The sequence below is a fragment of the Salvelinus sp. IW2-2015 genome, linkage group LG35 (assembly GCF_002910315.2).
Source record: "Salvelinus sp. IW2-2015 linkage group LG35, ASM291031v2, whole genome shotgun sequence".
Lineage (NCBI taxonomy): Eukaryota > Metazoa > Chordata > Actinopteri > Salmoniformes > Salmonidae > Salvelinus > Salvelinus sp. IW2-2015.
This window is the reverse complement of record NC_036874.1, coordinates 8,606,716-8,632,823: the sequence shown is the minus strand read 5'-3', so window position 1 is coordinate 8,632,823 and position 26,108 is coordinate 8,606,716. Positions and strand designations below refer to the sequence as shown.

Sequence of the window (26,108 nt, the reverse complement as noted above, 5' to 3'; positions counted from 1 at the left end):
ACCCCCTTCCCACGCGCACGCACACACACACACACACGCACACGCACACACCTGTCTCTTATACACATCTAGATGTGTATAAGAGACAGCTCTTTAACCTGATGCACTCTGGCGGAACCACACAGTGTGTGTGTGTGTGTGTGTGTGTGTGTGTGTGTGTGTGTGTGTGTGTGTGTGTGTGTGTGTGTGTGTGTGTGCGGCAATGACCATAATATATTCACCCCTGCTGCACCCATCCAGCAGCGGTAAGCATCCACAATAGTTAAAGAGGTGAATTTGGAAATCGTGACACTGTGCTTGGAACATCCATTTTTTTTCACAAAAGACAGAAAGGTACATAGCTACAGATGCAAATGGAGAATCTTTGGTTGCCCTTTTACGGTAGTACTGTCTGCCGCTCAGCAAGAGATTTCTGGAGAACTGCTGGAGATGTAGCTGTAAGATTTCACTGTCAGACAGATTTAACACAGCTGAGCAGATACACTTCATTTCTACTGACATGCAATATCAAGACTCCATTTTCTAAAATGATACCATTGTGTCTTGTTGACAGTGTGGTTATATTCAAACCGTTAGTCACGGTGCCTTTTCTCTTTACCGTGGTTATGTTTTCAAGGTGGATGTTAACATAGCCATAACCTTGGGGAAATTCACATTGTCCCCTTTAGTCTTTTCATTGTGTGCTTGTCTCTTGTTTTCAGATAGCTCGGCTGGTAGCCCTGAGGGTAAAGAGAACCTTTCTCTCCTGGTGTCTCCTTGGCCTTTAGATAAACATGGCATAAACTGCTTAGCATATCAACGGAAGGGTGGGAGAGATGGAAGGAGGGAGAGAGGGATGATTAAAAAAGGGCTGGACCGTGACAGCAGAGCTTAGGTGTGTCTGTTTTACTCAGCAAAGCAAGGAGGAACATGGTTAGCATTTACGGGACTGTGAAGGCAGTGTGTTAGCATATTAGCAATGGAAGATGTAGAGCTTTTTTTTAGCAAGGGTAGAGTCATGTTAGCATTTAGTGATGCATGATGGATATAGTAGTGTATTAGAAAACGATCTTAGCATTGGTAGTATTATATTAGCATTTGGGATATTTTAGGGAACAGAATGTCCTATGTTCAGTGTGCAACATTTTAACAATATACAGTAAAGTAGGAAGCATTTTAGCTTTTGTAAAGAAACAGTAACACCCTGATAGATTTATACAGCTTTTTTACGAGGGGACAGAATTTGTGAGAGCAGTAGCATTTATTATTATTATTTTTTTTTTTAAATTTAATTTTATTCCCTTTTCTCCCCTTAATTGGTGGTTATTGCTAGTTGGCATTAGATTGCTTAGGGTAATTTCCATTCTTACTTAATAGTTTTTTTGTTCTTGTCATGATTTCATTATACTACAACCGGCGTTGGGGCAATCGGTGAGAGATCGAAGGTCTGAAGTCCATTTTTGCCAGATCCTTTCTCGAAGCCATACGGGGAAACATTTGGAATTTGGTATTTATCACAGGGACCAACTAAGTTCTGTATGCTCTTACACAGCGCGCCTCCACATCCGGAGGACGCCGCACACAATGTTCGGAGGATAAACGACCTGCACCCGCCACCCCGGTTAGCACGACTGCGCGCCGGCACAGAGTCGCTGGAGCGTGAGAAGACAAGGATATCCCTACCTGGCCAAGACCCTCCCTAACCGGACGAGTAGGCAAATTGTGTGCGTCGCCCATGAGCAGACCTCACCGGTACAGCGGCGGCTGCGACAGAGCCTGGCGCGAACCCAGAGACTCTGTAGCACAGCTAGCACTGCGATGCAGTGCTCTAGACAATGCGCCAACCCGGGAGGCACTCAGCAGTGCAATTTTTGACTGTAATGGTGATGGTCAACTAAATCAACGTGGCCCAAATGCTATGAGGATACTCTGCCTGGCTCACTCAAAAAGCCTTTTACGTCTCGCAGAAAGGGGCTATTAATAGTGCCCCCTTAAACCGCTCCCACGCGGCACGCACGACACACACCACACACACACACACACACACACACACCACACACACACACACACACACAGCACACACTCACACACACACATACAACATAACCACTCCTCCATACCACATAACACACTTCTTCCATAGCCTGCAGCCTCAGTGAGCTCTGTCACACTATGCTGAGCTCACATGATTGTGGATCCCTCCTCTCATACTCCTCTCTCTCTCTCTCTCCCTTCCTCGTCCCCTCCCCAATCCTAATTTTCTCTTTTTGAATATGTTGGAGGCTCACTGTCTGGTAGGCTCCTCCCTACTCTCTCTCTCTCTGGCTCTCTCTGGCTCTCTCTCATCTAACTGCTCCAATGGGAGTCCTCGCTACTGTTTCCGTGATTCCTCTTGGTACCAGTAAACAGATTCAACTTAGGTTTAACAACAGCACTTCAGCAGTTGGCAGGAATTGATAACAGACACCATTGGATGCAAGCCCGGCACTCACAGAATTAATATCGAATAAACTCATCAATTTATGCATGAATGAAAAACTAAACATTAGCGATGTTTGATGAGTGCTATTAATTAGGCTACTGTATGTTTTCATCATGGGATCCGTAGCCAATGACCACAATTGTAAAATGCCTTATATGAGTATGGAAGGGGTATTATGGCAGAATTCCAAGCCATCGTGATACTCTCTGCAACTACAGCATTTTTTTTTGTGAGTGTGGATATTTTAATACAGTTGCCATTGGCAATCCATTATTTAAAATTGCAAATCATTTATTTTGTCAGATCTTCTTATTTTAGACCTGTTGGCGTTTTTATATATTCTTCTCGCTGTATTAGTAATAAAGGCTGTAGATGTATTTTTCAGGCGTGTCAGACTGACTCAATTCACCAGAAAAATCTCTTCACAACATTAAAGATAAGCTATTTATCACACCCTATTGTATTTCCTCTGTGGCTGGGTTATGCATTCCGGCCAGTCCCTGGATATGCTGCTGACTGTGGCTGCAATAGCCTTGGTGCTAACTTGACGACAGATACAGATATAGATGATTGAGGCTACTTTTGACAGAGCCCTATGACAAAGCCTATGGGCCCTGGTCAAAATAAGTGCACTATACAGGAAGTAGAGGTACATTTGGGAAGCACTGAGCAATAACAGTGAGTGCTAGGTGTAGACTGAGATCAGCACACAGACAGTCTCCCAGCAGAGTCTGCTCCCTCTTATAGGCCAGGAAGAGAGGAGCGAGGCCACAACCACCGGCCACTGGCTGCCATGCTACTGCATTGCGGCGATGGCTTTCAAGCTCAGTCATCATCACAGCTCCCTCCTGCCGCTCAGGCCTATTGTTAAGGCGGGGGACACACGACGGTGTTGACAGTGCTCTCTAACTGTCGCTGCACACACAGAGATAGAGAGGTCTCTGTACACACCTCCTAGCACGAGGAAAGAAGTCACCTTCAGACCCATCTAGGCATTGTTCAAGACACACACACACACACACACACACACACAACACACACACACACACACACACACCACCACAACACACACACAACCCACACCACACACACACAACACATCAGTGAAGGGGAAGGCGGTGGGACACCCAACATCACACAGGTCTCTGACTCACCAACAACACAGTGCTTCTGTACTGTTAGTCTTGGTACCATGAAAGCGCTATTTCAACGTTAGCCAACACTGCATTCACCTGACCTCCAACACTAATTCGCTTCCTAGCCTTAGTGATGGATTAGCACAGCTGATATTATAGATCCCTTGTACATATTATGGGCTTGTTGACTTATCTGTGTGAATGGGCCCATAGTGTGGTTGGTGTGTATGAGTCATCGTGTTGGTGTATTTACACCACTGAGGTATAAAAAGAACTTGAGACTGTATGTCTGTGGTATACACACATACTACAGACATACAGTACACACAAGCGGGTCTGCATTGATGTCTGTGGTATGTGTGTACACATTGTGCTTGTGAGAAAGCGGTTAAGAGTGTTGGGCCAGTTACCGAAAAGGTTGCTGGTTCGAATCCCGTAGATGACTAGGTGAAAAATCTGTCCAGGTGCCCTTGAGCAAGGCACTTAGCCCTAATTGCTCCTGTAAGTCGCTCTGGATAAGAGCATCTGCTAAATGACTAAAATGTAAAAGAAGGAGAATCCTTTAGCAGATCTCACTCACCAGTGACTTACATTGGATTTGCTTATGCTGTATAATATACTGTAGGAGTGTGTGTGGATGTCTTCAAATATAATTTTTTATATACAGTACCAGTCAAAAGTTTGGGCACACCTACTCATTCAAGGGATTTCATTTACTATTTTCTACATTATAGGATAAAAGTGAAGACATTAAAACGACGAAATAACACATATGGAATCATGTAGTAACCAAAAAAGTGCTAAACAAATTAAAATATATTTTAGATTTTAGATTCTTCAAAGTAGCCACCCTTTGCCTTGATGACAGCTTTGCACACTAGTGGCATTCTCTCAACCAGCTTCATGAGGAATGCTTTTCCAACAGTCTTAAAGGAGTTCCCACATATGCTGAACACTTGTTGGCTGCTTTTCCTTCACTCTGCGGTCCAACTCATCCCAAACCATCTCAGTTGGGTTGAGGTCGGGTGATTGTGGAGGCCAGGTCATCTGATGCAGCACTCCATCACTCTTCGTCTTGGTCCAATAGCCCTTACACAGCTTGGAGGTGTGTTGGGTCATTGTCATGTTGAAAAACAAATGATAGTCCCACTAAGTGCAAACCAGATGGAATCGCGTATCGCTGCAGATTGCTGTGGTAGCCATGCTGGTTAAGTGTGCCTTGAATTCTAAATAAATCACAGACAGTGTCACCAAAAAAGCATCCACACACCATCACACCTCCTCCTCTGTGCTTCACGGTGGGAACCACACATGCGGAGATCATCCGTTCACCTACTCTGCATTTCACAAAGACACGGAGGTTGGAATCAAAAATCTCAGATTTGGATTCATCAGACCAAAGGACAGATTTCTACCGGTCTAATGTCCATTGCTCATGTTTCTTGGCCTAAACAAGTCTCTTCATATTATTAGTTTCCTTTAGTAGTGTTTTTTTTGCAGCAATTCAACCATGAAGGACTGATTCACGCAGTCTCCTCTGAACAGATGTGAGATGTGTCTGTTACTTGAACGCTGTGAAGCATTTATTTGGAAGGAAAGAAATTCAACAAATTAACTTTTAACAAGGCACACCTGTTAATTGAAATGCATTCCAGGTGACTACCACATGAAGCTGAAACTAACCCTGATTCAGCTGACCATCCTACCCATGCTAGATTACGGAGACATAATTTATAGATAAGCAGGTAAGGGTGCTCTCGATCGGCTAGATGTTCATTACTATTCGGCCATCAGATTTGCCACCAATGCTCCTTATAGGACACATCACTGCACTCTATACTCCTCTGTAAACTGGTCATCTCTGTATACCTGTCGCAAGACCCACTGGTTGATGCTTATTTATTAAACCCTCTTTGACCTCACTCCCTCCTATCTGAGATATCTACTGCAGCCCTCATCCTCCACATACAACGCCCGTTCTGCCAGTCACATTCTGTTAAAGGTCCCCAAAGCACACACATCCCTGGGTCGCTCCTCTTTTCAGTTCGCTGCAGCTAGCGACTGGAACGAGCTGCAACAAACACTCAAATTCGACAGTTTTATCTTAATCTCTTCATTCAAAGACTCAATCATGGAGACTCTTACTGACAGTTGTGGCTGCTTTGCGTGATGCATTGTTGTCTCTGCCTTCTTGCCCTTTGTGCTGTTGTCTGTGCCCAATAATGTTTGTACCATGTTGTGCTGCTGCCATGTTGTGTTGCTACCATGTTGTTGTTATGTTGTGTTGCTACCATGCTGTGTTGTCATGTGTTGCTGCCTTGCTATGTTGTTGTCTTAGGTCTCTCTTTATGTAGTATTGTGTTGTCTCTCTTGTTGTGTTGTCTCTCTTATTTATATTGTATTTATTTTTATTTTTTTATCCCATGCCCCAGTCCCCGCAGGAGGCCTTTTGCCTTTTGGTAGGCCATCATTGTAAATAAGAATTTGTTCTTAACTGACTTGCCTAGTTAAATAAAGGTTAAATACATTTTTTATAAAAAGCTGGTTGAGAGAATGCCAAGAGTGTGCAACGCTTTCATCAAGTTAAAGGGTGTTTACATATATTTTGATTTGTTTAACACTTTTTTGGTTTCTAAATGATTCCATATGTGTTATTTCATAGTTTTGATGTCTTCACTATTACTCTACAATGTAGAAAATAGTAAAAATAAAGAAAAACCCTGGAATGAGTAGTTGTGTCCAAACTTTTGACTGGTACTGTGCAGTCGTGACCAAAAGTTTTGAGAATGACACAAATATTAATTTTCACAAAGTCTGCTGCCTCAGTTTGAATGATGGCAATTTGCATATACTCCAGAATGTTATGAAGAGTGATCAGATGAATTGCAATTAATTGCAAAGTTCCTCTTTGCCATGCAAATGAACTGAATCCCCCAAAAAACATTTCCACTGCATTTCAGCCCTGCCACAAAAGGACCAGCTGACATCATCATCATCTCTCATTAACACATGTGATCTTGACAGACAAGCTGGAGACACTCTTCATGGCTGATTAGTTGAATAACAGACTGAACTTCCCAAAAGTGAGGGTGATCTTGGAATCATTGTTCTCCCTCTATCAACCATTTTACCTCCAAGGAAACACGTGCCTTCATTCATTCTTTGAACACAAAAGGCTTCAACAGGCAAATATCTCCCAAGTAAGATTGCACCTAAATCACCATTTATCGGATCAAAGAACTTCAAGGAGAATGTTCAATTGTTGTGAAGACGCGCTTCAGGCGCCCAAGGAAAGTCCAGCAAGCCGCCACCGTCTCCTAAAGTTGATTCAGCTTGCGGATCGGCACCACCAGTACAGCGCTTGCTCTCAGGAATGGCAGCAAGGCACAGTGTGGGCATTGCCAGCACATGGCGAAACTTTTGAGAGATGGCCTTGTGTCAAGAAGGGCAGCAAAGAAGCCACTTCTCTCCAGAAAAAACATCAGGGACGAACTGAATTCTGCAAAGGTACAGGTGGACTGCTGAGGACGTAAAGTCATTTCTCTGATGAATCCACTTTTTACGATTGTTTGGGGCATCGGAAAAAAGCTTGTCCGGGAAACAAGGTGAGCGCTACCATCAGTCCTGTGTCATGCCAACAGTAAAGCATCCTGAGACCATTCAGTGTGGTTGCTTCCAGCAAGGAGTGGCCCACTCACAAATTTGCCTAAAACACAGCAGAATAAAAGAATGTACCAACACATCCTCCGAGAGCCACTTCTTCCAACCATCCAGACAACAGTTGTGACGAACAATGCCTTATTCCAGCATGATGGACACCCTTGCCATAAGGCAAAAGCTGATAACTAAGGGCTCGGAACAAAATATCGAATTTTGGGACCATGCAGGAAAACTCCCCAGACCTTAATCCCATTGAGAACTTGTGGGTCAATCCTCAAGAGGCAGTGGACAAACAAACACCACAAATTCTGACAAAACTCCAAGCATATTATGCAAGGAATGGGCTGCATCAGCAGGATGTGGCCCAAGAAGTTAATTGACAGCATGCCAGGCGGATTGCAGAGGTCTTGAAAAAAGGTCAACACTGCAAATATGACTCTGCATCAACTATCATTGTAATTTCAATAAAAGCCTCTTGACACTCATGAAACTTTAATATTCATTCATATTCTCATAAACATCTGACAAAATATCCTAAAGACACTGAAGCGCCATACGTTTGGGAAATAATACATTTTTGTTATACTCAAAACTTTTGGCCACGACGTACAGGGGGCACTGAACAGAGTCATGGTGCGGGGCACGTTATTTGAGGTATATATACATGTTAGTTAGAGTTATGTTAAATGGACTATGAAGATCTGACAACAGAGATAGTACCAGTGGGTGTTAAAGATGGCGGCAGCACTGCAATATCTGGTAATCCATTAACTAGATGCCAGAGTCTTATGTCTTGGGGTAGACAGCGTTTAAGAATCATTTGACCTAGCTTTGGCGCTCCGGTCACCGCTGCCGTCGGCCTAAGAGAGAACAGTCTATGACCAGGCGTGATCAACAATCAGGCCCATGCATCATCGAATAGTACACTGTAAACCTATAACATATGAGACCAACATGACAACATACTTTTCAGTCATCCCCTGACTGTCGTGCTTGACCATGTGGTTGTTGTGCTGTGGACACCAAGGAACTTGAAGCTCTCAACCTGCTCCACTGCAGCCCCGTCGATGAGAATGGGAGCGTGCTCGGTCCTCTTTTTCCTGTAGTCCACAATCATCTCCTTTGTCTTGATCACGTTGAGGGAGAGGTTAGTGTCCTGGCACCACACAGCCAGGTCTCTGACCTCCTCGCTATAGGCTGTCTCGTTGTTGTCGGTGATCAGGCCTACCACTGTTGTGTCAAGCCAATGACTGATGTGGTGTACTCCTCAATGCCATTGGAGGAAGGAGGAACATATTCCAGTCTGTGCTAGCAAAACAGTCCTGTAGCTTAGCTTCTACTTCATCTGACCACTTTTTTTATTGATCTAGTCACTGGTACTTCCTGCTTTAATTTTTGCTTGTAAGCAGGAATCAGGAGGATGGAATTATGGTCAGATTTGCCAAATGGAGGGCGAGGGAGAGCTTTGTATGCATCTCTGTGTGTGGAGTATAGGTGGTCCGGAGTTCTTTTCCCCCTGGTTGCACATTTAAAATGCTGATAGCAATTTGGTAAAACTGATTTCCCTGCATTAAAGTCCCCGGCTACTAGGAGCGCCGCCTCTGGGTGAGCATTTTCTTGTTTGCTTATGGCGGAATACAGCTCATTCAATGCTATCTTAGTTCCAGCCTCTGACTGTGGTGGTATGTAAACAGCTGCAAAGAATATAGATGAAAACTCTATATAGATGAAACACCCATTCAGGTGTAGGATCCTAATTTGAACCAGTTTTCTGTAGCCTCCTGCAGCAACAGGAAATGTGAATTATTATGTGGATTATAATGAATGCACATTTTTGTAGGGGTTGATACATTTTAAGCAAGGGAAAATCAAGTCTGAAAGTCTTTTAAAGTGGAAAATGAAATTCTAATCTACGTGTTTTTTCCCCCCTGCAAAGTTCTCCTGCAACAGGGCGATCAAATTAAGATCCTACACCTGTATTCTGAGACGCTTGACACATATGTCCCCTGATGTATAATAATGTTAAAGGATACACCATTCTTTAATACATTTTTGTGGTAGAAGAAGCAATTGTGTATCTGTCCGATGAGACTCTCTAGTTAGCTAGATTAAGGATTGCTTGGAACTCTATCAAGAGCTAAACAGAATGAAATGTCAATGAATGTATTGATCCATACTATAGAATACAATGAAAGGAACAGTCTTGGAACCTCTAACCCTGGCAATTTGCCTGGCAAACTCATGGGTACACTCGCAATGGCTGCCTGGTATTGTGATGCAATCATTTCCATGGTAATGTAAACTGAGCAAAAAAAGAAAGGTCCCTTTTTCAGGACCCTGTCTTTCAAAGATAATTCGTAATAATCCAAGTAATTTCACAGATCTTCATTGCAAAGGGTTTTAACACTGTTTCCCATGATTGTTCAATGAACCATAAACAATTAATGAACTGCACCTGTGGAATGGTCGTATAAGACACTAACAGTTTACAGACGGTAATGTCACAGTTATGAAAACTTAGGACACTAAAGAGGCCTTTCTACTGACTCTGAAAAACACCAAAAGAAAGATGCCCAGGGTCCCTGCTCATCTGTGTGAACGTGCCTTGGGCATGCTGCAATGAGGCATGAGGACTGCAGATGTGGCCAGGGCAATAAATTGCAATGTCCGTACTGTGAGACACCTAAGACAGAGCTACAGGGAGACAGGACGGACAGCTGATCGTCCTCGCAGTGGCAGACCACGTGTACCAACACCTGCAAAGGATGGGTACATCCGAACATCACACCTGCGGGACAGGTACAGGATGGCAATAACAACTGCCCGAGTTACACCAGGAACGCACAATCCTTCCATCAGTGCTCAGACTGTCCACAGTAGGCTGAGAGAGGCTGGACTGAGTGCTTGTAGGCCTGTTGTAAGGCAGGTCCTCACCAGACATCACCGGCAACAACATTGCCTATGGGCACCAACCCACCGTCGCTGGACCAGACAGGATTGGCAAAAAGAGTCGCGGTTTTGTCTCACCAGGGGTGATGGTCGGATTCGCGTTTACCGTCGAAGGAATGAGCATTACACCGAGGCCTGTACTCTGGAGCGGGATCGATTTGGAGGTGGAGGGTCCATCATGGTCTGGGGCGGTGTGTCACAGCATCATCGGACTGAGCTTGTTGTCATTGCAGGCAATCTCAACACTGTGCGTTACAGGGAAGACATCCTCCTCCCTCATGTGGTACCCTTCCTGTAGGCTCATCCTGACATGACCCTCCAGCACTACAATACCACCAGCCATACTGCTCGTTCTGTGCGTGATTTCCTGCAAGACAGAAATGCCAATGTTCTGCCATGGCCAACGAAGAGCCCGGATCTCAATCCCATTGAGCACGCCTGGGACCTGTTGGATCGAAGGGTGAGGACTAGGGTCATTCCCCCCAAATATGTCCGGGAACTTGCAGGTGCCTTGGTGGAAGAGTGGGGTAACATCTCACAGCAAGAACTGGCAAATCTGGTGCAAGGCAACAAAGAATATAACAAACGTGCAGTATTGCAGTGCTCAAGGCAACTATACAAAAACAAGATCCCACAAACAACAGGTGGGAAAAGGCTGCCTAAATATGATCCCCAATCAGAGACAACGATAGACAGCTGCCTCTGATTGGGAACCATACCAGGCCAACATAGAAAAGGAAAAACTAGACTACCCACCCTAGTCACACCCTGACCTAACCAAAAGAGAGAAATTAAAGGTTCTCTGTCAGGGCGTGACAGTCAGTTGAGTTGAGTCAAAAAATCACGGCAGAGATTAATGGGTACACTTGCTTTTCACTCACAATGGCTGTCCACCCATTACACCATCATTGACTTGAATGGGGACGCCCGTTCTATCCTTTCTATTTCTATGATCCATACACTCTAAGAAAAATAGGTGCTATCTAGAATCTAAAGGGGTTCTTCGGCTGTCCCCATAGGCGAACCCTTTGAAAAACCCTTTTTCGTTCCGGGTAGAACACTTTTATTTCCAGGTAGAACCCTCTGTGTAAAGGGTTCTACAAGGGACCCCAAAATAGTTCTACCTGGAACCAAAAAGGGTTCTCCTATGGGGACAGCGAAATAACCATTTTGGAACCCTTTTTTATAATAACCCTGATAGGTATTAATAACTTATTTTCCCTTCTTCTCTCTTCCCCTCCATCCCTATATTCCCTCTCACCTTTTCTCCTCTTTCTCTCTCCCTTGTTCTCCTTCCCACTTCCCCACCCCTTCTCTTTCTCTCCCTCTTTCAGGTCTTATTGTGTACCTGGGGATGATGGTGGGGGCCTTCCTTTGGGGCGGCCTGGCCGACCGTATTGGACGGCGACAGACCCTCCTCATCTCCCTCTCCATCAACAGTGTGTTTGCCTTCTTCTCCTCCTTCGTTCAAGGATACAGCTCCTTCCTTTTATGCCGTCTGCTCTCCGGCGTGGGGTAAGGAAGCATGCTGTGTCACACACCCCTTCTCCTCTGAGAACGACTCGGCTATAAATACTAGTGCCGACTGTAAATTATGCCAAAATTAATGTGCCCCACAATGACTCCCAAAGCTGGAAGTCTGGAAGCGATCCCAGCTTGGTTAAATCAACTAGATGAAATGTGTATGAAGCCTATCTATTATTGATGATGACAATGTTATTGTGCTGGCACAGGTTATTTAAATGGTTTAATAGCCTGAAGAGACTTTATTACCTCTCTCTCTTTCTTCCTTTCTCTCTCTCTCTCTCTCCTCTCGCTTTATCCCTCTCTCTCTCCCTCTCTGCAGCATCGGTGGRTCCATCCCCATCGTGTTCTCCTACTACTCTGAGTTCCTGGCCCAGGAGAAGAGAGGAGAGCACCTCAGCTGGCTCTGCATGTTCTGGATGATCGGTGGCATCTATGCCTCTGCCATGGCCTGGGCCATCATCCCCCACTATGGTGAGAAATGTCAATGAACCAATCAACCTACCAGTCAATCAGTCAATGAATCAATCAACAAATCAGTGAGTCGGTTGGGGGGTTGTTCGTCGGTCAATGTTCGTCGGTTCATTTCTACCACCCCAGAGTGAAATTTGGTTTCCAAGCACAGATTACACATTCTGTACATTTAAATACAATTGAATGCACACAATTTATACACACAGAAACAATCATCATATTCTTTGTTATGCTCCTATCAAACATGGATGCATATGCTTATCGTCCTGTATACTACTCTTTGGTATGACCCTTGCACCATAGTTCTTCAACCTCTTTATGTTCCTGTTCCAGGCTGGAGTTTCCAGATGGGCTCTGCGTACCAGTTCCACAGCTGGCGTGTCTTTGTGTTGGTGTGTGCCTTCCCCTCTGTGGCAGCCATCTCTGCCCTCACCACAATGCCCGAGAGCCCACGCTTCTTCCTGGAGGTCAGTCCACCAACCACCAATGAAAATATAACAAAAATCATAGTAGCTACCCAAGGCATTGTTTATCATCRTGGGTTTAACTTGGGACTTAATGCTGTGTTTGAATATCATGACACCTACAGTAGCTACCGTCAATATACAGCTGCTGGGATCCTGATTATCCTGACAAATATACTATAATGAGTTCCTATTTATTTAGCTATTCATTAGACAAATGTGTCTGTCTTGTCTGTTGTAGAATGGGAAACACGATGAGGCTTGGATGATTCTGAAGCAGGTGCATGACACCAACATGAGGGCGAAGGGCTACCCAGAGAGGGTCTTCTCTGTGAGTGACACACACACACATGCACACACAGTACATCCATCCTAAACTACTTTCAAACCTCTATCAGACACATCTAGTCTGTGAAGTGAAGCAGTCTTTTATTCAGAGAAAAGAAATGAGGGGACATTTTTATATTCATGAATCATCTAGCAAATACTGCCTCTGAGCAAACACAGCCTGTCTCATATATTTACAGTAAGGATGACCCTTGTTCAATTTTCATGAATTAGCTTGAACTTATTACTTATTTGAGGATGAATTAAGCGTTGATAAACTTGTTTAGGGAGTAATTATGTTAAGGAAGTTAGTGTGACTGAGTTGTGTTGTTGCCCCTAGGTGACCACTATCAAGACAGTTAAGCAGATGGATGAGCTGGTGGACATGGGAGAGGGCACCGCCTGGCACCAGAGATGGAGGATGAAGCTGGCTGACCTGTTCAACCAGGTAACATACTCTACCTTAATAACCTGTTCAACTAGGTAACATACTCTACCTTAATAACCTGTTCAACTAGGTAACATACTCTACCTTAACCTGTTCAACCAGGTAACATACTCTACCTGTCACGTTCCTGACCTGTTTTCTGTTAGTTTTGTATGTGTTAGTTGGTCAGGACGTGAGTTTGGGTGGGCAGTCTATGTTTTCTGTTTCTATGTTGGTTTAAAGGGTGACCTGATATGGCTCTCAATTAGATGCAGGTGGTTGTCATTTCCTCTGATTGAGAGTCATATTAAGGTAGGTGTTTTCACACTGTTTGTTGTGGGTGGTTGTCTTCCGTGTCTGTGTATGTTGCGCCACACGGGACTGTTTCGGTATGTTTGTTCGTTCGGTTTTTGTGTAGTCTGGTTTCCCGGTTCGTGCGTTCTTCGTGTTACATGTAAGTTCTTACGTTCAGGTCAGTCTACATCGTTTATTGTTTTGTTAGTTAGTCAAGTATAGTTTGTTTTCGTCTTGTTTAAATAAATATCATGTCATATCACAACGCTGCGCCTTGGTCGAATCACTACTCCCCCTCTTCGTATGAAGAGGAGGAGGAACACCGTTACAGAACCACCCACCAATCCAGGACCAAGCAGCAACAACAGGAGAGGCTGAATTATTTGGAGAAATGGACATGGGAGGAAGACCTAGAAGGCAAAGGACCCTGGGCGCAGCCAGGAGAATATCGCCGCCCCAAAGAGGAGCTGGAGGCAGCTAAAGCTGAGAGGCGGCGATATGAGGAGGCAGCAAGGAAGCAAGGCTGGAGGCCGGAGAATCAAGCCCAAAACCGGCGTTATGAGGGGACGCGTCTAGCACGGAAGCCCGAAAAGCCCGTGAGTACTACCCAAAAATTTATTGGGGGGGGGGTGGCTAAGAGGTAGTGGGCCAAGGGTAGGTAGGAGACCTGCGCCCACTTCACAGGCTAACCGTGGAGAGCGGGAGTACGGGCGAACACCGTGTTACGCAGTAGAGCGCACGGTGTCTCCTGTACGTGTGCATAGCCCGGTGCGGGTTATTCCACCTCCCCGCACTGGTAGGGCTAGATTGAGCGTTGAGCCGGATGTCATGAAGCCGGCCCTACATATCTAGGCCACAGTACGCTCTCCTCGGGCGGCTTACATGGCACCAGCCTACGCATGGTGTCTCCCGGTTCGCCTATAGCCCGGTGCGGTTATTCCACCCTCCCGCCACTGGTCGGGCGACGGGGAGCATTCAACCAGGTAAGGTTGGGCAGGCTCAATGCCTAGAGGAGCCATACGCTTGCCAGGGTCCGAGTATTCCGGCGCTACCTCCCGCCCCAGCCCAGTAAACCAGTGCCTACACACGCACCAGGCCTTCCAGTGCGTTTTCAGAGCCCTGTTCCTCCTCCACGCACTCTCCATGGTGCTCGTCTAGCCCAGTGCCTCCAGTTCCGGCACCACGCACTAAGCTCCTGTGCGTCTCCAGAGCCTGTACGGCACTGTTCCTCTCTCCGTACTCGTCCTGATGTGCGTGCACTCAGCCCGGTGCCACCAGTGCCGGTACCACAGGCACCAGGCCTATAGTGCGCTTCGAGAGGTCAGGTGTCCCTGTCCTGCTCCCGCACTAGGCTTGAAGTGCGTGTCTCAGTCCGGTGCCTCCAGTTCCGGCACCACGTACCAGGCCTACAGTGCGTCTCAGCCGGCCAGAGTCTGCCGTCTCGCCCAACGGCTTCCGAACTGTACGTGCGAGCGCCGCATGAACTGCCCGTCTGTATTGAGCCTTCAAAGCCGCCGTCTGCCTGCAGACCTGCAAAGGCCGTCTGCCATGCAGCCTACAGAGCCTTCCGCCAGACAGGAGCCGCTAGAGCCTTCCGCCAGACAGAGCGCTAGAGCCTTCCGCCAGACAGGAGCAGCCAAGGAGCTTCCGCAGACAGGATCAGCCAGAGCCATCCGTCTCCGGCAGCCCCATCTGAGCCATCCGTCTCCGCAGCGCCATCTGAGGCATCCGTCTCCTGAGCCATCCGTCTCCCAGCGCCGTCTGAGCCTCGTCTCAGTCCCGTCTGGCATCCTCTCCAGCCGTCTGAGCATCCGTCTCCCCAGCGCCGTCTGAGCATCCGTCTCCCGCTAGCCGTCTCGAGCCATCCGTCCTGTCCGAGCAATTAGAGCGCCCGTTCTGTTCCGAGCCGTCAGAGCCGTTAGTCAGTCAGGAGCCGCTAGAGCCATTCGTCAGTCAGGAGCCTAGAGCCGCCAACACAGACAGGATCTGCCAGAGCCGCTAACCAGAACAGAGGATCTGCCAGAGCCGCCAACCAGACAGGATCTGCCAGAGCCGAACACAGACAGATCTGCCAGAGCCGCCAACCAGACAGGATCTGCCAGAGCGCCAACCAGACAGGATCTGCAGAGCCGTCAGCCAGCCATGAGCGTCCAGAGCCGTCAGCCAGCAATGAGCGTCAGAGCCGTCAGCCAGTCATGAGTGCCTCAGCCCAGAGCGCCATTTATCCAGAACTGCCCCTCAGTCCAAGCTGTCTCTCTGTCCGGAGCGTCCCTTCAGTCCGGAGTTGCCCTCTATCCTGAGCTACTCTCTATCTGACCTACCTCTCTGTCCTGTGTATATCTCTGTCCTGAGCTCCTTATCCCGGTGCTGCCCCTTGTCCCGGTGCTGCCCCTTATATTAAGGTTACATTAAAATTAAGTGGGTGTAAGATAAGGGTGGTCATTCTAAGGCGGAGACGTAAGCTGGGATTGACTATGGTGGGGTGGGGACCTCGCCCAGAGCCTGAGCCACCACGTGGTCAGATGCCCACCCAGACTCCCCTAGACTTTGTGCTGGTGCGCCCGGAGTTCGCACCTTGAGGGGGGGGGTTATGTCACGTTCCTGACCTGTTTTGTTAGTTTTGTATGTGTTGTTGGTCAGGCGACGAGTTTGGGTGGGCAGTCTATGTTTTCTGTTTCTATGTTGGTTTAAAGGTGACCTGATATGGCTCTCAATTAGAGGCAGGTGGTTGTCATTTCCTCTGATTGAGAGTCATATTAAGGTAGGTGTTTTCACACTGTTTGTTGTGGGTGGTTGTCTTCCGTGTCTGTGTATGTTGCGCCACACGGGGACTGTTTGGTATGTTTGTTCGTTCGGTTTTTGTGTAGTCTGGTTTCCGGTTCGTGCGTTCTTCGTTTACATGTAAGTTCTTACGTTCAGGTCAGTCCACTCGTTAATTGTTTTGTAGTTAGTCAAGTATAGTTTGTTTTCGTCTTGTTTAAATAAATATCATGTCATATCACAACGCTTGCGCTTGGTCGAATCACTACTCCTTCTTCTTCGTATGAAGAGGAGGAGGAACACCGTTAACTACACTTAATACCTGTTTCAACTAGGTAACATACTCCACTCTAATAACCTGTTCAACTAGGTAACATACTCTACTTAACCTGTTCAACCAGGTAACATACTACCTTAATAACCTTTCAACCAGGTAACTATACTCTCTAATAACCTGTTCAACAGGTAACATACTCTACCTTAATAACGTTCAACTAGGTAACATACTCTACCTAATAACAGTTCAACTAGAGTAACATACTCTACCTTAATAACGTTCAACAGGTAACATACTCTACCTTATAACCTGTTCAACCAGGTAACATACTCTACCTTAACCTGTTCAACCAGGTAACACTCTACTTAACCTGTTAAACAGGTAACATACTCTACTTAACCTGTTCACCCAGGTAACACACTCTACCTTAATACTTTTCAACCAGGTAAATACTCTATACCATAACTGTTCAACCAGGTACATACTCTACTTAACTGTTCAACCAGGTAACATACTCTACCTATAACCTGTTCAACCAGGTAACATACTCTACTTAATACTGTTCACACAGGTAACATACTCTACCTTAATAACTGTTCACCAGGTAACATACTCTAACCTTAACCTGTTCAAACCAGGTAACACACTCTACTTAATAACCTGTTCAACCAGGGTAACATACTCTACCTTAACCTGTTCAACCAGGTAACACACTCTACCTTAATAACCTGTTCAAACCAGGTAACACACTCTACCTTAAAACCTGTTCAACCAGGTACACACTCTACCTTAACCTGTTCAACGCAACACGTGGTAACACACTCTACCTTAATAACTGTTCAACCAGGTAACACACTCTACCAGTTAACCTGTTCAACCAGGTAACATACTCTACCTTAATAACCTGTTCAACCAGGTACACACTCTACCTTAATAACACCTGTTCAACTAGTAACACATCTACTAACTGTTCAACCAGGTAACATGCACTACGTTAACCTGTTCAACTAGGTAACATACTCTCCTTAACCTCTTCAACCAGGTAACATACTCATTACTACCTGTTCAACAGGTAACATACTCTACCTTAACCTCTTCAACCAGGTAACATACTCTACCTTAACCTGTTTCAACCAGGTAACATACTCTACTTTAACCTGTTCAAACTAGGTAACATACTCTACCTTAACCTGTCAACTAGGTAACATATCTCTACCTTAACCTGTTCAACCAGGTAACATACTCTACCTTAACCTGTTCAACCGGTAACATACTCTACCTTAACCTGTTCAACCAGGTAACATACTCTACACTTAATAACCTGTTAACCAGGTAACATACTTACCTTAACCTGTTCAACCAAGTAACATACTCTACCTAACTTAACTCTTTCAACCAGGTAACATACTCTACCTTAATACCTGTTCAACCAGGTAACATACTCTACCTTAACCTTGTTCAACCAGGTAACATACTCTACCTTAATACCTGTTCAACAGGTAACATACTCTACCTTAACTCTTCAACCAGGTAACATACTCTACCTTAAATAACCTGTTAACACAGGTAACATACTCTACCTTAACCTGTTCAACCAGGTAACATACTCTACCTTAACCTGTTCAACCAGGTAACATACTCTACCTTAATAACCTGTTCAGTCAGAACATACTCTACCTTAATAACCTGTTCAAACTAGGTAACATACTCTACCTTAATAACCTGTTCAACCAGGTAATACTCTACCTTAATAACCTGTTCAACTAGGTAACATACTCTACCTTAATAACCTGTTCAACCAGGTAACATACTCTACCTTATAAATGTTCAACCAGGTAACATACTCTACCTTAACCTGTTCAACAGGTAACATACTCTACTTAATCTGTCAACAGGTAACATACTCTACCTTAACCTTTCAACCAGGTAACATACTCTACCTTAACCTGTTACACCAGGTGACATAGCATACATACTGTAATCAATAGCTAAACCAGAGACTAACATAATGTTTACTTGCTCTCCTAAGGATCTTTGGTCAACTGGGCTAAATTGAGTGAATACTTTAACAAGAATGGAGGATTATCCTTCTCTTCTTCTTAAAGTTTGAATGCTCATCATTGGTCTAACAAAAGTGTGTTATTCTATCTCAAACTAAATAGTAGCTGTATACCAAAAAACATGTTTATTGTCACATACACAGATAGGTGCAGTGAAATCTAATCAAATCAAATGTATTTATATAGCCCTTCGTACATCAGCTGATATCTCAAAGTGCTGTACAGAAACCCAGCCTAAAACCCAAACAGCAAGCAATGCATGTGTAGAGAGCACGGTGGCTAGAAAAAACTCCCTAGAAAGGCCAAAACCTAGGAAGAAACCTAGAGAGGAACCAGGCTATGAGGGTGGCTAGTCCTCTTCTGGCTGTGCCGGGTGGAGATTATAACAGAACATGGCCAAAGATGTTCAAATGTTCATAAATGACCAGCATGGTCAAATAATAATAATCACAGTAGTTCGAGGGTGCAGCACCTCAGGAGTAAATGTCAGTTGGCTTTTCATAGCCGATCATTAAGAGTATCTCTACCGCTCCTGCGGTCTCTAAGAGAGTTGAAAACAGCAGGTCTGGGACAGGTAGCACGTCCGGTGAACAGGTCAGGGTTCCATAGCCGCAGGCAGAACAGTTGAAACTGGAGCCAGCAGCACGGCCAGGTGGACTGGGGACAGCAAGGAGTCATCATGTCAGGTCGTCCTGAGGCATGGTCCTAGGGCTCAGGTCCCGAGAGAGAGAAAGAAAGAAGACAGAGAGAATTAGAGAGAGCATACTTAAATTCACACAGGACACCGGATAAGACAGGACAAGTTACTCCAGATATAACAAACTGACCCTAGCCCCCGACACATAAACTAATGCAGCATAAATACTGGAGGCTGAGACAGGAGGGGTCAGGAGACACTGTGGCCCATCGATGATACCCCCGGACAGGGCAAACAGGAAGGATATAACCCCACCCACTTTGCCAAGGCACAGCCCCCACAACTAGAGGGATATCTTCAACCACCTACTTACCATCCTGAGACAAGGCCGAGTATAGCCCACAAAGATCTCTGCCACTGTAAACCAAATATGTTGGTTTACAGGGTCAGCCATAGTAGTACAACTCCCCTGGAGCAAATTAGGGAAGCACCTTGATCAAGGGCAGATCGACAGATTTTTCACCTTGTTGGCTAAGTATTCAAACCAGCAACCTTTCTGTGACTGGCCAACGCTCTAACCGCTAGGCTACTATTCCGCCTATAGTCTCTCATACTCCTGAATGACAATCAGCACTGCTATTACTATCAAAGAGAACAGAGAAGGTTCATGTTTATATACTTAACTACAGAATGAGAGACTGGAATGATTGTTTGTATATGAGCCCCCGTTGTTTATAAAGTGCTGTGTGCAGAGATTTTACTCTGCTGTGTTTACTAGCTGTGCTTTTTCTAGATCTAGTGTTTACTAGCACTGATGTTTACTAGCTGTGTTTAAACTAGACTATGTTTACTAGCTGTGTTTACTAGTTGTGTTTACTAGCTGTGTTTACTAGCTGTGTTTACTAGCTATGTTTACTAGCTGTGTTTACTGTTGGCTTGTGTGGAACTTTATGTTAATTTAATGCTGTTGTAGATTGTAGAGAGATTTCCTTTGAGATATATTGTTTGCGGTTGTGTGCGTTTGCGTGTGTTTGTCGGTTTGTGTGTGCGTGTGTGTCTGTGTGTCTGTGAACCTCCCTGTAGGTGTGGAGCAACTTCCTGGCCATATTCTCTCCTGAGTACCGCCGCACCACTCTCATGATGATGGCTGTGTGGTTCTCTATGTCGTTCAGGTAAAGTCAAGCTCCCCAAAACAGTTTTCAGGTCATTTACAGCCAAAGTCACATCTGCATAGAATGAACTGCAGGTATAATAAACTAACTTAACTTCTTGTTTAGTTTTTTTGATTATTTGTGTATTAGTATTGTATTTGCGAGGCATTCTGCTGCACTGTTGGAGCTAGAAACATAAGCCTTTCCCTGCACCTGCTATAACACCTGCAAATGTGTGTACGTGACCAATACACTTTGATTTGATTGTGTCTGACTCAAGTGAAAATGTAGTTTTACATTACTGATATTGATGATGTAGTTAGTGTCCTATCCCTTCTAAGTGGGTTATGTTAAGTGTATCATCATGATCCCTACGTCTGTCTTAACATCCATCTCCCTTCTGTCCCTCAGTTACTACGGGCTGACGGTGTGGTTCCCTGACATGATCAAGTACCTCCAGAAGCAGGAGTACTCCTCGCGCACCAAGGTCTTCATCAAGGAGAAGGTGGAGCACGTCACCTTCAACTTCACCCTGGAGAACCAGGTGCACCGCAACGGAGAGTACTTCAACAACAAGTAGGTCCTGCTTCCCTCTTCCCTCATCAGCGTTGTCATGGGAACACAGCAGGGTACCAAGCCATTCATACAGTAAATAGGTCAAGGGTCAGTCAGTCATTCTGATGTTAAAACAAACTCGTTCTCTCTCCCCCTCTGTCTCTCTATCTCTCTCCCTCTCCCCCTCTGTCTCTCTCTTTCTCTCCCTCTGTCTCTGTCTCTCTGTCAGGTTTATGAATCTGAAGATGAAGTCCATGGTGTTCGAGGATTCTCTGTTTGAGGAGTGCTACTTTGAAGACATCACCTCCAGCAACACCTTCTTCAAGAACTGCACCTTCATCGCCACCCTCTTCTACAACACAGGTCGGTTGTTTACAACTCTCTGCTGATGAGTGTTGTATCAGTGTTTGTTGGAATTATAAGTTGTGAATGTCTTGTTTTGCTTATAAGGGGTTTTCCCTTCATTAACTCGTCCAAGTACTGTAATCTCAATTGTGTTAGTGGCTTCTGTGTTTGATTGACAGATAAAATACAATTGTATACCATATTGTTGTCTAAGGAGATAAACATGTCTTATATTGTTCATATAGGTCTTATGCATATCTTGCTACGGTGTTAAACCTCTCTTACAGAAACGGAGCCAGAAACAGAGCAGAGAATCAGCTCCAATTATATGCTTCATACAAGACAAAATGGCTCAATTACCATCACTCTACTCCCTGGCCCTGTAACATAATGAGGCAATGCAGACAGAGAGAGGTATCCTAGCAACACAGGCCCAATCCTATTTTACTTCAGCCTGCAAATTACATAACTGTCAGTCATCTCAAACTGAATGATAGATTTTTCCAAAACAAAAGCAGCCTGCACAAGAAGATGATTCATCTGTATGGCTGATGACAAAAGATGGGTAAAATTGATGAGCTTGAAGTCCTCTCGATCCATCGGCAGAATCCAATTTTATCTCTGACATTACAACGATTAGAAACCTATTATCAGCCAAACACAAGCCTATAATGGCTTAGTCTCTCTCTCTCTCTCTGTCTCTCTCAAGACGTTATCAGAGCAGTACAATAGGGACTATCTGAACGCCTCCCTCTCGTTCTGTTAGGTGTTTGTCCGTCATTAGACTAGTCAAGCAATCACTCTGCTGCTATCAATGCCATGCAGGAGCTACTCATTTGAATTTGAATTAGAAAGCCATTTCACTACTATTGCTTTATTGTTTAATCCCTCTGTGCTTTCCCACTAAGTGCTAGAAGCTGCTAGATTGTTGCCATAGTGCAGGATGTTAACCCACTATGGGACCAACCACATGATGGATTTATACTGAGAAGTACAGCAGAGCAAAACCTAGAGGTCAGAGGTTAGGCTTGGACAGTATGGACAAACCGTTCTCTCATGTACAGTAGAATAAAGAATTCAGTATTATGAATGTATTTTATTTTGTAACTCATTGAATAGGCCCTAGATATTTGAACCTTACGCCCCAGTTCATATTCTGTCATTCATCCATTAGAATGACTGTGGTTTATGGTATTGTCTTCATATATCTCACATGAACACAATATCATAATCTCAGCTGATCTCAGCTGACATTAAAGATCCGAGCAGTACAGAATGCATTAAAGTCTATCCCTACAATGAATCGAATTAACCACAATTCTCATCAATAACCCCCCCCCCTCTCCCCTCCTCTCCCCAACAGATCTGTTCAAGTACAGGCTGATCAACAGCAAACTGGTCAACAGCACCTTCCTGCACAACAAGGAGGGCTGCATGCTTAGCGACTTCAGCGACGAGAACAGTGCCTACATGATATACTTTGTCAGCTTCCTGGGCACCCTGGCCGTGTTGCCTGGCAACATCGTGTCGGCGCTGCTCATGGACAAGATCGGACGGCTGAGGATGCTGGGTAATAGAGCGAGGAGAGGCGACAGTGTCGTCACGGCTACAATGGTGTCATCTGATTTTGCACCGTACTGTTGGTGCATGTCTTTGACACATAGAGATCAGCAACCATAAGAAAACAAAATGTAGTCTGCTTAATCTATGGTAGATTGGGCAGAATTTTCTGTCTCACAATGGCCAAAATGGATTCAGCAAGAATAGCAGGCATATTAGATGACATATTCATAGATTCACTCATTTTCCCTCTCTTCTCTCTCTCTCTCTCTCTCTCCCCTTTCCCCCTCCCTCTCTCGACCCCTCCTTACCCTCTATCTCCCTCCCTTTCCCTCCCTCCCCATCTCTTTCCCTCCTCTCCTCTCACTCTTCAGCGGGCTCCAGTGTGATCTCTTGTGTCAGCTGTTTCTTCCTGTCGTTCGGCAACAGCGAGTCGGCCATGATCGCTCTGCTCTGTCTGTTCGGGGGCATCAGCATCGCCTCCTGGAACGCCCTGGACGTGCTGACGGTGGAGCTCTACCCCTCTGACAAGAGGTAGGAAACCCCAACCAGAGAGCCACACCAAAACCTTGGCAATGTGGAAGGTTGTAGCTTCCAGGGTGTACTGGCAAAAGTGGTGCCTTGATGTGATTGGTTACACTAGATGGAGGAAAATGGAGGTTGTAGTACTGTGTAAGAGCATTGGTGGTAGTGGTGTGTGAGACTGGGTGGGAATCCTTACTGCCACCCCATGGCTGAGTGAACACTGCACTGCCTCAACCAACCTATACTAAAAAATCCTGTATATCCCAGTAAACTGGGTTGACTGAAACATTTCTGGCCATTTCAAAACTCTGAGATCTCATCATAGCAGACTGGCTGTTCATTATTATCAACGGAGTTCTAGCCCTGAATGCTGATTGGCTGTCAGACGTGGTATATCAGACCGTATACCATGGGTATGACAAAACATTTATTTGTACTGCTCTAATTACGTCGGTAACCAGTTTATAATAGCAATAAGGTACCTCGGGGGTTTGCAGGTAAATGGCCAATTTACCACACCCCCTCGTGCCTTTTTGCTTAATAATATCGGACCATGATTAAATATTATTTTCCAATTTCAGAAAGAGTAGTAGCGCTCCCTATCTGGCTGAACAGTCCTCCTGCAGGTGTTACATTATGAGTTCAATCTGAGACTGTTTGAATAGAGGTCATTATGGAACTGACTGATCTTCCTCTCTCCTCCCAGATGCACAGCGTTTGGCTTTCTAAACGCCCTCTGTAAGCTGGCAGCCGTGTTGGGCATCAGCATCTTCACCTCTTTCGTGGGCATTACCAAGGCTGTGCCCATCCTGTTTGCCTCCGGGGCGCTTGCAGCGGGCAGCTTCCTGGCGTTCAAGCTGCCGGAGACYCGGGGCCAGGTGCTGCAATAATGTGGCCACACCCCTAGGGGGCGACGTGGGGGGTCGGAATGAGTAAGCCACACTGTGAACAACAAGCAGCCCAAGAAACCCCTCAACTCTGCCCTGTACGCCCCATTGAAGTCCCAGCCTATTCACAGGAATTAGTTCAATGCAGATGCTGCACAGATCTACTAAGTTGTAAATATTGTGGATTGCCTGATATTGGATGTACTGTTTAGATAGACACATCTCTATACTACTAAGATCTGTGGAACTGTGCTGCCGCTGCTTGACATTGATCCCCATGAATAGGCTGTGAGTTGGTAGAGAAAGGGAAGTGCAACCAAACTCTGCCCCTAGACCAACAGAAGCTGTTCCAACTTTAATGCTTGTTCAGTGCAATCTTAATCCCTGAGTGTATGTGTTTAGGAGCGTTGAGGAGGTAGTTTAGATGCAGGTCCCCAAAATGAAGACAGATTACTGGGGTTATGGGGTAGGGACATGGGGTCTAGTTTATGAGCCATGCCAATAGCCCGTAATGGAAATTACCACTAGCCATCCAATCCATATTCACACCAATTTCTCAGCTCACCTCACTTTCTCAGCTCAGCTCACTTCCCATCTACATGAGTCTACATTGCTATGGTAGAACGTCAGTCAAAAAGGATACGTTATGCCTTGATTTGAACCATTTTTTACTTAATGAGTAAACCAAAACATTTAGTTCAACCAAGGCCTCTCCTCATTATCATACCTTCCAAGGTCTTGTGTTTATTTTATGTACAAAATAACTGCCATTTTATAAATTTTAGAACATTCCAGATTTACTTTCATTATGGTTTGAATGAGACTGTTGACAAAAGTGAACTGTTGAGCTTTTTCCCTTTAAAACATTACTTCTAGCCGTTCTATCTCAATCAATCATAAACGGCTACTCAAATCAATCCTTCAAATCTCTATTTCTGACAATGTTGAAATTTGTTCAGCCCATATTGTTCGCCGTGTACATTMTAGAACAACACTTTTGTCCAAACATTCCACATTTAAAGCACAAATGTTTGCTGATGCAAATATGACTGTTGTCACAATTTGTTACAATGGTTATTATTGTCACGTTTTAAACAAACGTTTAAAAGCCCACAGTTCAATCGTCATTCTTGCTTCATATATCCTGTAGTAACAAATGCCTTCTTTGTTCCATCTGTCATAGGTTTTATGTTTTGCTCTTAAAATGTGTTTTTGGGAAAGTGGTATGCATGTAACTAAGTATGTAAGTGAATTTGTGGACAATTTGCTAGAAAGATAGAACACAATACGAAAATGGCATTTAAGTGTGTCATGTTACTGTACATCAGTAGGTCAGATGTTAGATGTTATATCCATGTCCTTTTATGAGAGAAATCACACTGCCTATGATATCATTTGCCTGTTCTAACATTGACCTTGGATTTCTGGAACATTCTCTCAACCCTTAAACACATCAAACCATTTTAATGTGCACAACTGAAACATACGTTTTCATTTTTTGTGATATTGTGAAACAGGAACTAGATGTTCAAAGGTGGAGCGAAAATCTTCAAAATAATGAAGTTGAAAATAATACACAAAGATATGGAAAGGATATACTAAACTTCAGTAAAACATTGCAACAATGTGATATAT

General features: G+C 44.9%; 1 pseudogene; it reads left to right on the top strand.

Annotated features, from left to right (window-relative positions):
* The window catches only part of LOC111959027 (synaptic vesicle glycoprotein 2A-like), a 33,143-nt pseudogene extending 8,118 nt beyond the window's left edge, over positions 1 to 25,025 (top strand).
* Positions 25,026 to 26,108: the final 1,083 nt, after the last annotated feature.